The sequence below is a fragment of the Crocodylus siamensis genome, chromosome 9 (genome assembly GCF_052110815.1).
Source record: "Crocodylus siamensis isolate JL-2025a chromosome 9, ASM5211081v1, whole genome shotgun sequence".
NCBI classification, from domain to species: domain Eukaryota; kingdom Metazoa; phylum Chordata; order Crocodylia; family Crocodylidae; genus Crocodylus; species Crocodylus siamensis.
In genome coordinates this window covers 59307799-59324107 of record NC_143403.1, presented here as the reverse complement: position 1 = coordinate 59324107, position 16309 = coordinate 59307799, and the positions used below count along the sequence as shown (strand labels likewise).

Below are 16309 nucleotides of genomic sequence, written 5' to 3'. Positions count from 1 at the left end.
TCAGGGCTAGTTAGAGTGATTTAGCTAAATTGTACCATTACAGGCTCAAGCAGATAAGTTAAATGATAATTGATATGCACTCCTGAGCAGAACTCTTCTTCCTCTCTGACGGTGATTAAAAAGTAGATTTGCCATAACCATAAAGGAAGAGAGATGGGCTTATGGCAAAGGGGCCAAGGAATGGACCTTGAATCTAGTTCTGTTCCTGATTCTGGCACACATTTTCTGTTTTAGCTGCCTGGCTTGTGTATGGCTAAATTTACTGATGTCTATGCAGCATTTTGGACGGATGTGGTAATATAACTACCAAACTTCATGAGTGACACTTTGGATAGGATCTTTGTTTCTACTTCCCTTTCAGCATCTTGTGAAATCACAGGCTTCTATATAGTCTGACATTGCAACTGGTTGCTGTGAAAATCAGGCTGCTGCACAGAGCAAAGTAACAGAAGTAAGGCAGGAGCAAAGATCTCTTTGGAAACAAGAAGTCATTTGTCAAGGTAGGCATTTGCCAATAAAGAATGAAAGCAAGAGAAATATATACAACAGGTAGACCTGTTGGCACAAGATTACTTATGAGTAAAATGGCTTGTGAGGCTTTCCCCACAGTGTTGCTAGTTCATCCAAATATTGATAACTACTGATTTATAAGCTATGGTCTAAGTCTAACTTCTGTGCTGGTATAGTTGTGCTGTTCATGCTTTTCAGGTTTGGAAGGCTGCAGATTCTGTGCTCTTCCCTGTGCTTTTTTACCTTCTGGTTTTATTTTTCATAGACTCCCTTGCCCTTCATCTCAAGGCTTTACAAAAACAGTCACAGCGATAACCAAAATTGGGGGTGGCATCAGGAAGCAACAGACCAAGTTCTGCTACCAAATACACATGGGACTTTCCTGTAAGTCAATGGGAGCAGGGGCAGAATTTGACCCTTGAGGTTCTTGAGCACTTTACCTCACAGCCAAGGCAAGTAGCAAGTTAAGTGCTGAGTAGAGCACATTACTGTGCAGTAAGGGTCCTATGTGTTGTTGGAGCAGTAATGCATCTCATATAGATATGCCCGCTGAGTCCAAGTGGAAGCAGGATCAAGCTACCGGCATTTGATTAAATGGGCAAATTAGAAATTAACCAGCTATTTCCGGGTTAGCTGGGTTTTTAAGACCCAGCTAGACAACGCCTTGGCTGGGATGATATCACTGGGGGTATTCTTGCTTTCAGCAGGGAGTTGGACTCGATGACGTCCTGAGATCCTTTCCAACCTTCAGTTTCTATGATTCTAGGTTCAAATAATTGTGAAATATGTGTAACCCTTGGCTTCCTAAAACACGACAAGGAAACTGTGATTTGAGTCATTCATAAATGCTGTGAAGTGGATCCTTTCTAGGCAAGAGGTAAGCTGATAAACTGCAAATTTAACTTGTTTTCCCTTTAATTAATAGATAACCCATTACTGCCAGCCAATGTGTTCAAGTGCCAGATTTGAGATAATTAACAATTGGTATAAAATAACGGTATAAAATAATGGGAAACAATGATTGGATCTGAAATATGTTTTTATCAAGTGCTCTGTTTCTGAGAGATTTATTTTAAAAGAAAAGTTGCTGTAAAAGATATCCAATATTGGCTGGAAATGGATTAGATGAACTGTTAGGACCCTGTTATCTTTGTCTCTGTGATTAGAGTAGTATCCTGTTTCAGACAATGACCAGGCTAGATCAACCATTCCTATGTTCTCTTGGACAGTGGGATGATCTGTAACAGCAGCAAATATCTACAATAAGGATCACTTTTTCTCTCAAAGAATGTGCATTATAGTTAATCCAGAATGACTCTTGAAGGAATGCACCAATGATGACTTTTCAATTGCAGTGAAAATTATATTTTCTAACTTCTAAGAGGGTTGTAGAAGAAGAGAAACAAGGAAAAGAGAAGCGTAGAACTGTCCTTACGAAGTCTGATCATCCTCTTGTCCAATCTAAATGTGCCCATGGAGTCTCATTCTTTCTCCCCCCCCCCAAAAAAAGTGTCCCAATGAATATTATTCTAAGGACTTATTTCCCTGGAAATTCATCCATAGCCTTCAAGGCCGCCACTATTAGTCCACGGTACTGTAGGACTTAGCTTTTCTTAGTTGACTGTTCTCCCAAATGCAGTGCATATTATTGGGAAGGTTTTCTTGTAATAAAAGTAACTGAAAGTCAAGAAAACTGGAGTCAGGATACACCAAAGCAAGAGAGAGCACTATGTTAACAGTGTTATCAGTCTCAATGTTGACTAGTAAGGTGTGTTGACTAGTATTGACCGGTTCAGATACAGACATAGGCAGCAGACTCAGACCTTCAGCTCTCTCACCCTTCCCTTCTTCGATGTGGAGAGGAGCATAGAAAAACACAGAAATCTAGCTTGAAAGCATAGAAAGGGGGTGCAGTTTGGGTGTGTCACTCACATGGCCCTTGAGAGCAGCAGGTTAGGGAGGATGACGGGCTGGAGTGGACAGCAATGGGGATGGCTGCTCCAGGCAGCACCATTCTCTGAGAAACTAGCAAGTGGGCAAGAGGAAACTGATATGCTCATGGCACTATTAACTCCCACTCATGATTTCCACACATCTCAAACAGAACAGTGTAGAAGCACAAACTTACCAGCTCTCAAGCTAGCTATATCATCCTGGGAAAGAGAGACCAGAAGAGTGAGCAAAGAAGCTTGAATGTTTATTATCTAGGAGCCAGGGTCCTGTGCTCCTAGGGATGTTTGAGCTATTCACAGGTAGGAGGAGGGAAGCCAGGGCCCCATTCACATCACAGCACCATGTCTTTGCCATTTTGCCCTTCTGTTCTGTTTCAAGCCTTTACCCTCAATATAAGGTTTTCAAGCTGTTCCAGCTAAAAATGGTACATCCTTTCCTCTTGTATGTTTATTTGCCCCTCTCACCCTCTCCAGGTTATACCCAAACCACATTGTATCAATGCGCCTTTGCCTTACATTTGATACAGCTATTTGTCTTTACAGATAGTTTTATTGCTGTGAAGCTAGAGACATGATCTAATATTATTGCAGCTAGCTCCCACTTCTTTGATTGCAACATTTGCCATTCAAATATCTTAAGGGAAATTCAGGTTTGGTAGTATAAGGGTCAGAAGATGATCTGGTAAGTCCTCAGCTTTCAAAAGATGATCCTCTGCTGGCACGGAAATACACCAGCTAACCAATAGGTCTGTCTCATCTCTGACTTCAACAGTTCCACGATACATGACAACTACAACACGCGCAGTTCTGCTGATGTGCTGTAGTGACCCTAGTTGCCCATAAAGTCAGAAATGGATGAGTTGGGACAAATGCCTCATGGCCTAAACTTCAAAGTAGCCTCAGTAATAACCATCGCAAACCCATTACAGTTTAGGAAAAGGAAAGCAGCAGCCCAGGTTTAAGTCCAGACTTAAAAATGGAAGATCCATAGCTAGGATATATTATGCTGTATCCTGCCTTATGTACATGAAGCAATCCTTATTCCAAATGGGCATCTTGGTGTTGAGCTGAAATCACTGGAAACAATTCACAAGACGTTGGCCACTGCAGTATTGCAATATGCAATCATATTAGCAACCCCACCTGAAGTGCCTGTACCTTTTGTACAGTACTGTATTCTCCACTGAGTCTCTTATCAGATTACTATGATCCTAAATAAATGCAGATAATCTTAGCTCCAATATTCTGTTTACCTGCCTGTCTTGCAGGGCAGTACAGTACAGAGAAACAGAGAATGATTTAAAATGTAGATGATAAAATGTAGATGATTTGCTCTGCATGGCAGGAAATGTGTACTATATGTATGTACAGCACCTCACACAGGACCCCTGCTCTCAGCTGATGCCTGTCGGCACCATTGTCTTGCAAGTCACACTAGAATACTCCACGGGCAGGTTTTTATAAGCATGACCTGTTCAGCCAATGGACTACTTCTGAACGCTGAGGAAGCTTCCTGCTGCCTGAAGAAATGGGTACATTCTCCCCAGCCCACTATTTATTTTATAAGTGTCCTGCACCCAATGAAAGGAACAATCTTTCTTACCATCTGCCTTACTGAAAGGCACATTTTGTATGTTGAACAGTTTCAGAAAGTTAATGGCAAAGTGCACATTACCAGTCCAGCAGTGAAAGCATTTGTAAACATCATCATCATCATCATCAAAGAGGCTTGGAGCTGCAAAGGCTGTTTTTTGCTGTGAGTTTATGTCTGTAAATGACTAATTGGTAAAGTTTTATCTGCAGAAGGTGGTTGGTGGTGGAAGATATTTACAAGAAAGAAAAGCAGGAAATAATTCATCTTGAGAAGCTGAATCTAATCTGAGAGGTTTGTGAATTGAAATGGGCTTTAAAGATGGCTCCATTTCCTTAAGGGAAACCCCCCCCCGATTCTCATGTACATTATGGCCCTTCTATGCAGCCAGTGGTATAAGAGGACTGTGGTACACATAAGAATCGGGCCCTAGCTCTCTTGTTGATAGAACCAAAATTAGACCCTAGTTTTTTGGGACTGGGGGACTGCAACTTGAGTTAATGTTTTGCACATTAATTTAACCAGTCCAAATAAGTTACAGTCCACTGAATCAAACAAAACTGTACAATAGAAAATAACAATGAATGTTTTATTGTTTTGTTTTATAGGTGAACGCCCCAAAATTGGTTTTCTTAAACAAAAAAAAAAAGACTTTAGTGTTCTGGGATGGAGTGTAGTATTTTCCACTAGGCCATCAAGTTGTTATAATCATTTCAAATGAGTTTGGTGTGTAGTCTTCACTGCAGTAAACATTGTTCTACCTGTCCGAAATAGTTCTTATCAGGAAAATAGTGCTCACTACCTCTGGTGAAAAATCTAGAGGTGACTCTTTAAAGTAGTTATATGACCTTTAAAAAGTACACAAAATAAAGGAACAACAAGGATGTTGGAATCCCCATTAGTTAAATGACCTCCTAGGCTTTCATAGGGTTGTGGATGTATTTAACTAATAGGAAACATTGCCCAGTCTGATGCCTGTCTTGGAAGCAAAATAGGGATAATTTAGTATCAGGAGTGATTAATGTCATTTACTTACCCATTTTGTTATAGCTGTTACTGAATTTAAAATGCTACTCACAAATTAAATATTTTACAACCATTTTGCTCCTAATTGGTTGCAGATCACAGATTTCCTTTAAACATAATGGCTGTTTAGGTGGTGGGGTTTGAAATGCTCATTGTTTTTTTTACAATCGCTTTTGACATTTTGAGAATTTGTTTAATTTGGATGTGTTTTAGCTATATGAGACCAAAGCATAACATCTTTTTTAGAGAATTCCATTCTCTCAAACTGTGTTTTAAGTGCATGATGTTATTTATTATATTAATTCAAAGTCTTCACCATAAATATGTGGCATACATTACTGTATATATGACCAAGAACTTGAATTTATGAGAGAGAAGTTATCTGGATCACTATTTGATCATGATAGATTAACAAGAGTCTAGTGAAAACATATTCCCAGTCACACGTTTGATGGTTTTTTCCTGATATTTTTAATGACAAACTTGACTCAAATACAAATGGCAAATAATGGAGAAGGGGAGTCAGTCTCCTATAACAAGAATAGATATGACCAGCAGAGAAAAGTTGGTAACATTCTGGTTGCTGTCCCATCAGGGTAAAACACAACACAATTTTATTAGAGACTAGAGAAACCTGAAAGCAAATAGGAAAACTGACAGGTGTGCTCAGAACCAGTTAACAGCAGTAGGTAAAGATTATATTGTGTCTGACTTAAGCCATATTAGAAAAAAGTAACCTTACTTAGAGGAAACATCAATAGTTTGGTTTAATGATGTACAAGCTAGTTTAAAAAAAAGCAATTAGTGTACAAAGGTGTCCCTTTCCTTCACTCAGATCTTTACATGGGGATAAGTAAGATGGTTTCAACTACAGTAGAATAATTAGACGAACTGATTTTTAGTTTTCCCTTATGAAAGTTTATGTTCTTGACTTCTCTTTAAGATTTTTTTTTCACTGATAAATCTTTGTTTTCACTGGAGTTTAGGTCAAAAGCACATTGACTGGCACCGGTAATTTCTGCTTGAAAGTATTAAGTCTTCTTTTTCATTAGTGATATCAAGTCATTCAAATATTCAGAAAAAGGGTACAATTAAAGTTTGGTTCCTTCCCCCTGCAAAGTATAGTTACTGGTTAATATCATAATACAGCTGCCTTGATGGTCATATTACTTCCCACAAGGTACTTACCTTCCCAATGACCTACCTCATTAACTAAATCAATTACACATCTTCCATCAGTTCTGAGAAGGAGCTTTCCATGCCTTGTCCCATACTATACCTTTTTTCCCTTCATTTCCGTTAGATATTAATTATTCTCTTCTTACCAAAACTTTTCTATATGATGTGGTCATTCATCTTCTCTGAGTAGGAGAGGCTACACATTCACAAAATATATTTTATTCCTTTTTTCCAACATGCAATATTTATTTTAAGATCATCCAGATATTGGTTTGGCTAAAAAGGTCTTTTGATGTTGGTTTGAGAGATATTGCTGGATGTCTTAATAATGGACTAAACTCAGTCCATTAAAGGAGTGCATGATCAAGGAGCTGAGTTAGATGCATTCTTGACATCCTCTGACTAACCAATACAGCAGTACCTGTCCTATTTACTAAAATCCTCTTGTCAGAAAGACAAAATACTTGAGCAATAATATTTTTAAATGTCTTGAAAGGGCATTATCATCAGACCAATTTTAACTGGAGACAGCTACAATCTAAATCCCATCTCCACTGACAGAAAATTCTACTGTCCTACTAAGAAATCATTTATGCTACATTTTGTGTATATTTATTTTGAGTTTGGCTAAAAATGTAAGTCTATTAGTTTAGAGCTCTCAGTAAAGAATTAGTTGTTTCGGTGTTTTTTTTTCACCCCAGGTAGATGTTTCGATTAACCAAAAAGCTCTAGGTCTTAGGTAATGGTTTCTAACAACAGATTGACACCTTCAAACAGGACATCACTGTTTCTAGGTGGATATACCACCACCATTTGATTGTTTTTATTTCTCACTGGCATTAAATACCTACATATATTGCCCAGAGATCTAACAGAGTTGTTTGAAATATTTTAGAGGTTCTTTTTGATCTTTAACACATGCCACTTTCCAGTGGTCAGATGCACAATGTATTTGAGAAACTGACCAAAGATATTCTGTCATTAAGAAAGTTATTATTCAGAGCTTGCATGTGTTTTGATTCTATTTGTGTTTGACTCTAAACATGTGTTTTATTCTACGTTTGAGCTAACAAAGTCTTTCTCACTAGTTTGGCACCTATAATTGTAAATGATAAGGAATTTCTAATTATTATAATAACATGTAGGTGCTTCTCTTTGTTAATTAACGGTGTCTGTAAATGGAATGTTGACTAACATATGATATTTTAAATGTAATTGCACCACTGATCTTAAATGAAATTGAATAATTATCCAGCTGGAGAGAAAATAATTAAACAAAATATCAATATTAATTGGCTTGGATTTGTAAGAAGAAACCACACACAAGTTATAAGGGGACGGGAAATTAATTCTGAAACAAAGTTTTAAGTAAATGCTACTTGTAATAAAATCTAACTGGTACAAATGAGCAATATTAAGTTAAATTTAGTTTAGAAAGTGTTTGTAGAAGCTGCAGATTAAAAACAAAGTAATGCTGGTTAACGAATAAAACCAGATGGAAACCAATTTTCAATTATTTTTCAAAACTTAATTTTGTAGCCCGGTTGAGTAAACTTGTAAACACACCTTTCTGCAGTTTGCAAATTAATTTTGAAACAACTGTCCTTGAGCTTGTAGGTGTAAAAGCATACAGAGCAACATACTCACTCATATCTCCCCAATCAAGTATTAATTTAGGGATGCACAAGAGTTGTGTACTAAACCATTACTATAGTTTAATAATCGACTTAAACCCCAACGGTATGTTTTGTGATTGCTAGGTCAACTATTTTTATATATGCAAAATTTCATTTGTATAAAATGACTTTTTAAAAATCGGTATTATAGTTAAAAAGGAGACATGATGCTTAATATTTAATATAGTAACAAATGTGTGTGCAGTGTTACACACTGGGAGACATTATATTGCACTTCTATGTAAAGATAGTCTATGTTGTTAGCACATATGTTATTTGATAGCTAACATAGGAAAGGGAAAACCTTAATAATGACTTATTTTCTTATTAAATTCTTAACTCAGAAGGGAGATGTGACCCCTAGATAAATCCCCCACAATACCCTGCTGATTTCTACCATTTGGTCAGGGTTAATAGAATCATATTAATTCACAACTCTGCTATGTGGGTAAAGAAGTATTTTTTTCCTAGTGAGTTTTCTTGAATGTCAAACAGATTGGTGTAGTAAAATGTTTGTGAGCTGAATAGGTTAAAGCTTCAAAAATTTAATTAAAAAAAACCCTGTTTGTTAAGATCCATATAAGAATCCAGTAAACTAGGATTTCTTATGCACATTCTGGACTGTAGATCCTAATTAAAAAAATTTTTTTTGATAAATTACAAGAGAAAGATGGAAGGTGAGGAGAAGGAGGAAATGAAACCCTGCTTTTTGTTTGTGATCAGGTTTTGTGGATTCTGTTTATTTAATAAAATAACCTGAAAGTTCCCCATTGATACTAAAACAAGGAATGCAATCCTGAAACACTTTCAAGTGTGTGTTTCCTTGCTGTAGTGCACTCCTAAAAGATTCAAGCACTTTTTAGAACACAATTGTGTTCTTTCCCTGGTCATCTGAAAGCACATTTTGATTGTCTGGTATGGCAAAATGACTCTTTCACTGTTGTTTCAGAAACAGTTTAAAGTACAAATTCACACTAGTGTGAACATAATAAGCATTTCTTTAGACATTTTAGGTAAAGGAGGTAATTTGTGAATATGTTTTGTCAAAAATGTATTAAAGGTAAAATAGCAAAAGTGCAAGCTTCCTTAAATTATATTTAATTAGCAATCTCTTAGAAATGTTCTTTATATTTAAAATGCTATTTGTTACTAAGAAAATACTGATTCTCTGAAAACAAAATGTAATAGAAACTTTTTTGTTATGTACTCAAAGCAGCCAGAAAATAACTGTTCTATATTAAGATTGATTAACCAAAACTGTATTATTTTGCTCCAAATATTAAATGTTGAACAAATGTTATGGAGAAATGTAAACTGTGATTTAAAAAGATATCAAACTTTACAATTAAAGAGAGTGTAATATCTTCTAAATTAAATGGTGATTGCTAGATATAAAAAATCAATTTAAAAATCACTGTTTGAGTAGCTCCTTCATGTACAATATCTAGTTAAATTATCTAATTCAAAATTGTGTGCTCTTAGAAATGTAAACCTCCTCTGCATTCGCTATTAAACTGATAAACTAATTTCAAACAAATGTAACTCAGTGGCAACACAGGATTTAGACAAGATGTGAAATTACACTAGTAAATATCAAACAAACTATTTTATTGTTCAAGACAATTTGAAATCTGAGAAAACTACTATATTTCTCTATTAATTATTGAAGCAACCTAGGGAATTTTTCTAGATACAATAATATTCAGTTTTGTTAAATAAATATTTTCTGAACATCTCTGTTTCTTTAAAACTGTTTTACTTGGAAATAAAGCCTCAAGATATGGCTGTAAATTATTTTTCCTTAAGAGTGAGCTTTCAGAACTGCTTGCATTCTGATGAGAGAAAGTAACTATTCACTTTTATACCCCCATGCCAAACCTCTGCAACATTTCTGTGAGCTAACCTTTATCCCCTTTCTGGACTTGTATTGGTCTCTGCTAGAAAGCAAGTCAGCTGTAATTACTTACAGGTGAGTTATTCCATACTAATGAAATAGCTCTATGAAAACGATGTTACTGAACTGAAATGTAGATGGCAGAAACACATTGATTTATTTTGCATGCATTTTAAATGCTTAACAATCACTCCCTCTACCCCCAATACTCAAGAATGTAGGATCCAGCAGAGAGGAGTGAACACGAAGTCCATTTGTAAACTGGATTTATATCATTTTAGCACAATCTAAAAAAAAACCAGTAGCTTTGCAATGATAAAAAAAAATGAACTCGATTTAAGAGTTTCAGGATGAAAACTTGTCCTTTCTTCTTTGCAAACACTTGGCTATGTAACAAGACTGCCCAGCGCCCCTTCACGCTTACCTTCTAAACTAGATGAGAGAAGAATTAGTTTACTTTGTTGTGCTTTTTTTTTTTTTAAAGTGCCGGTAACTCCACCCATAATTCTGCAGCTTCCCACTCCCCAATTTCTCTTTAACCTTTTAAGCACTGCTAATGATCCTTGATTCTCTCTGACAATGTAACAGGCTTTTCCAAGCCACGTACATTTTTATTGACCAAAACCCAAAACAAAACACCCAGCCCCTGGCTTCAAACCAGAGCCCACTGCCGAGCTGACCCCAGCAGCTGTGAAAATAGGGGTTGTGTCCACCCGTGGCCAAAGCTGCATCGCCCATTTGTTTGGTAAACAGGAGCACCCAGGGCCCTGAGATCCCCCCGGGGGCCTTGTGGGTGTTGTTGTTTGTGTGGGGAGGGGGAGATTTGCCTGGGTTTTTACAACAGCCATCTAGAGCCCTAGGTATTGATTTTCGGGCACATGAAAGGGATTTTTACAGGCCTTCCCTGTGGAAGGGAGCAGCAGTAAAAGGTGATGCCACCCACTCCGAAGGAATGCTATGCATGCAATTAGGAGCAAGCTCCCAGCTAGGGGGTTACATTCAAAGCAAGGCAAAAGCTCCCACCTCCCACAAACAACAAATCCAGGAAAACTCCCAAAGCCATCAATACTCATCAATGCGCCCAGGGGCCATTAACCACTTCAGTTCTGGGGACTTTCCCCTGCCCGGTGACTCTCCCCTCCACACCTCTCCGAGCCACGACCAGGTCGGCTACTGTGTCTCCGGGCACACCCGCGCTCACACCCGCGCTCACACTCACAGCGCTGCAGCTAGGCTCATTAAATGCCATTAAGTGAAACCAACTTCAAAAGCGCTGGCTGGAGAAGTCAGCAGTGAAAAGGCATGGCTTGGAAACATGGGAGGCAGGCTCACGGCTCTTGGAAGGGCAGCATGTTCACTGGGGGGGTCCCCCTCCGGTGGGAAGAAAACAGAGCTGAGATGGAAAATAACAATAATCATCAAGACAAAACCGATGTGTAGCAGTGAAGTGGTTAATCAATACCAGGGCTGCAGGCAGAAGGAGGTGCAGGGTGGGAGGAGGATAAAAAAAATGCAGAAAGGAAGGAAATGGAGGGAGTGAGAATTAGACTCACTATAAAACCTCCTCACTCTGATTTACAAAGGGGGGTGGGAGAAGGGGGGAAGAGCAAAGGGGGGGGGAAATGTGAGCCAGCTACACAATAACCCCTTTTCCTGTGGAGAGGATGTTTATTAAGGGCTTGTGCTGTATGCGTTTTTAACTATTAGTCCATGGACCCTCTGGGATCTAAAGAAAAAAGTCACATCAATGTAAAATGCATGGAATTAAACTGATTTTTGTATTAGCTTTGTCTCTGCTCATTTTCTAACACACTTCATTTTCCCCTCCGATCCTTCATTCATAACTTGCATTTAGTAACTGGTTTTCTCATCCCCGCCCCCTCCTTCCCCAAACACTGTCAACCCTGAACACAAGAGCCTGCTTTGTAGAGATTAGATCAGAAGAGATTTGGGATCTTTTGGGGAACTGCATTTGGTTACATGCAATAACTTCTGAGGCTATTGATTGGGTGTATTTATGGAAACACGAATGGTACTTTGGATATCCTTTAGCTTTGAGCTGATCACTCTTGTTTATTGTCACTGAAGGAGATGAGAGATTTCTTTGGTTTTCCTATGTCGAAATGTTGCACTTGGGAGAAAGTTATAAAACAAACTGTACATTTTTACCACATAGGAACAAATGCTCAGGCCAAATAAAAATATAGTTGTGAGGGTGACTCTGGGCATAGTTTAAACTTTTAAAAATCGTTTCTGACAGATTTTAAATTGCTAAAACATTTCTGGGGTATGTTGTTTTGTCCTGACTGGTTCTTTTGTTTATATGTTTTTTACAAACCTCCTTGAAACTCCCTGTATTTGTTACAAAGCATTAGAATTTGAAGAAAAAAAAAAGAAATAAGAGCATTTTGAATTTAATTTCTATACACAGTGTGATTTTAAATATTTTTATCCCTACAGGTCTGAATCAGAGACCATTCAAACAAAATCTACTTAGTTTAAAAATAAGGACAAAGAATTGCTGTACATGTCTATGGTAGAATAACTTGAGAATAATTCAAACTAGTGTTTCAATAAATAGTTGACTTGAAAGATTACACCAGTGTAAAAAAACAACTCAAACAAGATTGTGCTAAAAGCAAGGAAAGTGAAGGTTTTCCAGGAGCAGGTAGAGACTTTCTTTTCTCTCTCCACAGCCCATTTTAAGCAGTGAGTTTTTGAAGCTGAGGCAAACCCAAACTCAAATCTGTTTGAGTTTAAACATGAGTACTCTGCTGCCCTGTGAACATTTTATGAATCTATTTGTTCCTGTTCCCCACTGAGTTTTATCAATTTGTTTTGAACCCAACTTCAGAGTTTTGTTCACAGCAGTATTTGCAGCTAGTGAATTGGGAATAAAGGCACATTTCAAAATCAGATCTAGTCTTTCCAAAGTATTAATCTTCCAGCAGGAGGGATCTTAAAGTTAATTTATACCAGTCCATGCAAATACTTTGGAAACTTTTTGGTAAATAATTCTGGCCCCCATCTTGCCCCTTTGTTTCTCAGTCTGACACAGGCACGCATTCCCAAAACATGTGTATGTTCTAGATCTAATTAGGAAGGTTTTATATGAGTTTGTACACGTGTTTTCACACACGTTAGCACTGAAGGGTGTTACTGTGCAGCTCGGGTGGGGCTCTTTTAGCCCTGCAGATGGGAAAATGGTCTTAAGAAAATGGTAATTAATGGCGTTCAGAAGCGGATTAAAATTAAAAAACGCTTATTGCAGTAGGGATCTCATTAAGAAATAGTCATGCCTGTCCCCACAGATTGAAGAACTTGCAGCCCACAAGGCCTTGAACTGAGGCAGTTATAGTTTAAGCAAACGCATTGGAGACTCCACCCCCGGTGACATCAGATAGAGTTACACTGAAAAAAAACATACCAAGATCTGGAAAAAAAATATCAAGTTTGTTCCCCTCCCCCCACGCTTAAAATGATTAAAAAAAAATCATATTTTTTCCCATTTAAATCTTCAGATCATCTTTTTTTAAAAAACAAAGCAAACATAAATGCCTTCCTTGGTCCATCCCCTTGGCTGTACAAACACGGGGAAGGACAAAACAGCAACACTGGGTCCGAGTGGAAAAGCAAGCAAGCAAACAAACAGGCAAAGACCCAAAGCCTCCTACCCCTGAAAGCAAGCCATGCTGCAGGAGAGCAGAGCCACATTCCTGCAGCGGGGGGGCAGCGCCTGGCCCCGCACGTCTCCTGCCAGGCTGGGAGCAAGGAGTGGGTGGTGGGCAACGTGCACGAGCTTTATTTACAGTTTGGGCCGAATTAAATTGATAACCACAGCCCCCCTCTGCTGTGAAGTTACACATTTCTAAAGTAAACATCCCGGCATTGCCTTCTCCGTGATGTGTCATTTCCTGTGTGGCTATAATAAAATCCGAAATAACTGTAGGTCAATGGATTCACATATCTGGATGTGTGCATGTGTGCGCGGGACACAGGGAAGAGAGCAGCGTGCTGTGCGGACAGAGCCGATCGATACAAAGCATTTTGTTTAAAAGCCTGGGAAGTCACCCCGCGGGAAGGAGCAGCAGACACGTCTTCCTGGCGCTCAAGCCCGGGCTGGCAGTGCATGCAGAGCTGCAAGGGCTTTAGGGGTGACTCCATGTGGGCAGGGAGGCTTCTGCCTTCGGAGCTGAGGTGCTAGCGAGGACAGATGTCACCGACACAGCTACCTGCTGCTGAAGACCCTTACTTGACTTTGGATGCTGCAACCTCAAGCACGGAGCCAGGGGCTCGCAGGGAGAAGTTCTGGGGAGTGCCACCAAGTTTCAGCTCCGGGCAGAAAGGAGCGAGCTGGATAGCACATAGGGGCTCACCTTTGATCCAGGAAGCACATCTTTCTTTTGCTGTAAGATATGTACTTTTTGCCAGCAGTAAAGTGTCAAACCCACAAAAGAAGCGATATAATTAGTGCTGGTACCTACTACAAACTCAGCTCTCTAAGAGAGACCATTGCAGCTTTTCAAATGTCTACCATTTTGAAAACAGAAAAACATTTTCTAACAGACAGAAGAATCCCTCTTGAATCCCCCCTGGCCCTTTTGAATTCACGCCCTGCCTTACATCAAACGCTTTTTTGCTGATTAACTGCACAATCAGGTCCCTGCAGATCAGGGGAAGAATGGAGAAGAGAAAAGCAACCTCTTTTCCAGAGAACAATACCATTATTTCAGCTCCATTGGACAGGAATGTGTGATTTCACAGCCCACTGCCCCTCTCTCACATCTCCAAAAACACTGCCAGAGATCCATTGCTCAAAAGTCTCCACCCAATTTCATCCAGATCTAGCAGTTAGAATTTTAGGTCAATATTTGTGGGGTTTACTTGTTAAGAATAAGCTCAAGAAGACGTACGATTAAAGTTTGGCTTAAAAAACATACTTGGTATATATACAGGGGTTTGCCAAAAGTAAATTTCTGGTCCACACACAAATTAGCTTTTGGATGGAGTTTTGTGTAAGGCTAGATAGGAAACAAAACAAAACAAAACAAAAAAAAAGGATTATGTATAAAATCATTCAACAGCTCCTGAAGCAATAGATTTTTTGCATACACAACGTATTCCTGATTCAGTTCATAAAAAGCTAGTTAACCAAAAAAAACACCCTAAAACCCCAAGATGCTTTTAAAGGATGCGTTAGTTTTTTCAAACTTTACTTAATGATCCTTTTGCTGCTAACTTGTCTCCTTTGTGCCTCAGAATAGTTTCACTTTACAAACACATGTTGAAACAAATTGTTGAATTGCTGGCTGCATAAAGGTAAGCATTTCTTTTAAAAACTGAAATAATCGCACAGCGTCGTGTTTGTTAATTAACAAGAGGTTGGTTAAAAAAAAAACAAACTTACCAAGGCATTTCTGTCTTAGGGTTACAGTGTCACAGGTACCTCTCCCCATCTCTCTTTATTCATATGTAGGGACTCGTGTATTTTACCAGTTGCAGGGTAAAAAAACCCAAACATTAAGATACTTTCTTTCCTCCCCCTCACACTTTGATATCAGTTACTCCCAAGTGCACTGAGAGATTTTCAAATATCCGCACCTAGTTAGCAAAACCAAAAGCTGCTGTGGTCGTGAAAGTGCACTGAAGTGACCTGGGGTGTTTTAGTCAGTAACAATTAAATCGCTTGTTTTGTGCAGCCCTGTGTTAAGTGTGTAGCCAGGACGGAGCGTGCGAAGGAAACATGGCAATCGACTTTGTTACTTACTAGCTTGAGATGGGGGAGGGAGAGAGAGAAAGAGACTCTCACGTGGAGCATGGAAAGTTCTCCCCCACCCCAGAAACATCCCCGAAGTCAGAACAGCCATCATCATCATCATCATCCCAACACAAACGTAGCGCGTTGGGTCAAGCAGGTGTGTTTTCTGCTACTAGGAAAAAGGTCCCGATTTGAAAAGAAAAAAATCGGTAGAAAATAGCTCCAATCTCTCGGGCAAGGCAGAGAAACGCTGACCACACCTCTCAGATCAGAGCCCACTGGGGATCAGTCTGTCCCCCCCAACACCAGCACCACCAAACAAAAGAGAGGCAGAGGGAGAAATAATATTTGTTCAGGTTTCCCCTCTGCCCGCCTTTGATTTATCTGTTTACAACCAGGACCCCCTCAGTTGCAACAAAAAATCAATGAAAATGTAGTTGAAGAAAAGGCGGGCAAAGTAGAGGGGGAAAAAAATTTGTGAATGGAAGAATGTGTTTGTGCATTCATTGTTAAAATAAAGAGTGGGCCGTGACGTGAGCTCCCCGGCGCCAATGGGAGCGGGGATAATATTTTTAAATATCCTCCCCGGGAGCCAATGGGAGAGGCGGTGGCAAAGACTAGCGCAGGGATGCGCCAATGGGGAGGGAGGTATGCTAATGAGGAATTGGTCAGGCAGGAGCTGAATGTCAAGTAGTCAAAGATGGAGGCTGGAGCGGGGAGGCC

At 39.2% G+C, this 16309-nt stretch overlaps 1 long non-coding RNA gene across 1 annotated transcript in view; it reads right to left on the bottom strand.

Annotated features, from left to right (window-relative positions):
* The window catches only part of LOC149857721 (uncharacterized), a 58804-nt gene extending 43287 nt beyond the window's left edge, over positions 1–15517 (bottom strand). Inside the window, exon 1 of the long non-coding RNA XR_016444150.1 lies at positions 15236–15517. This is a non-coding gene — a long non-coding RNA (uncharacterized LOC149857721). The remainder of the gene's footprint in view (positions 1–15235) is intronic.
* Positions 15518–16309: the final 792 nt, after the last annotated feature.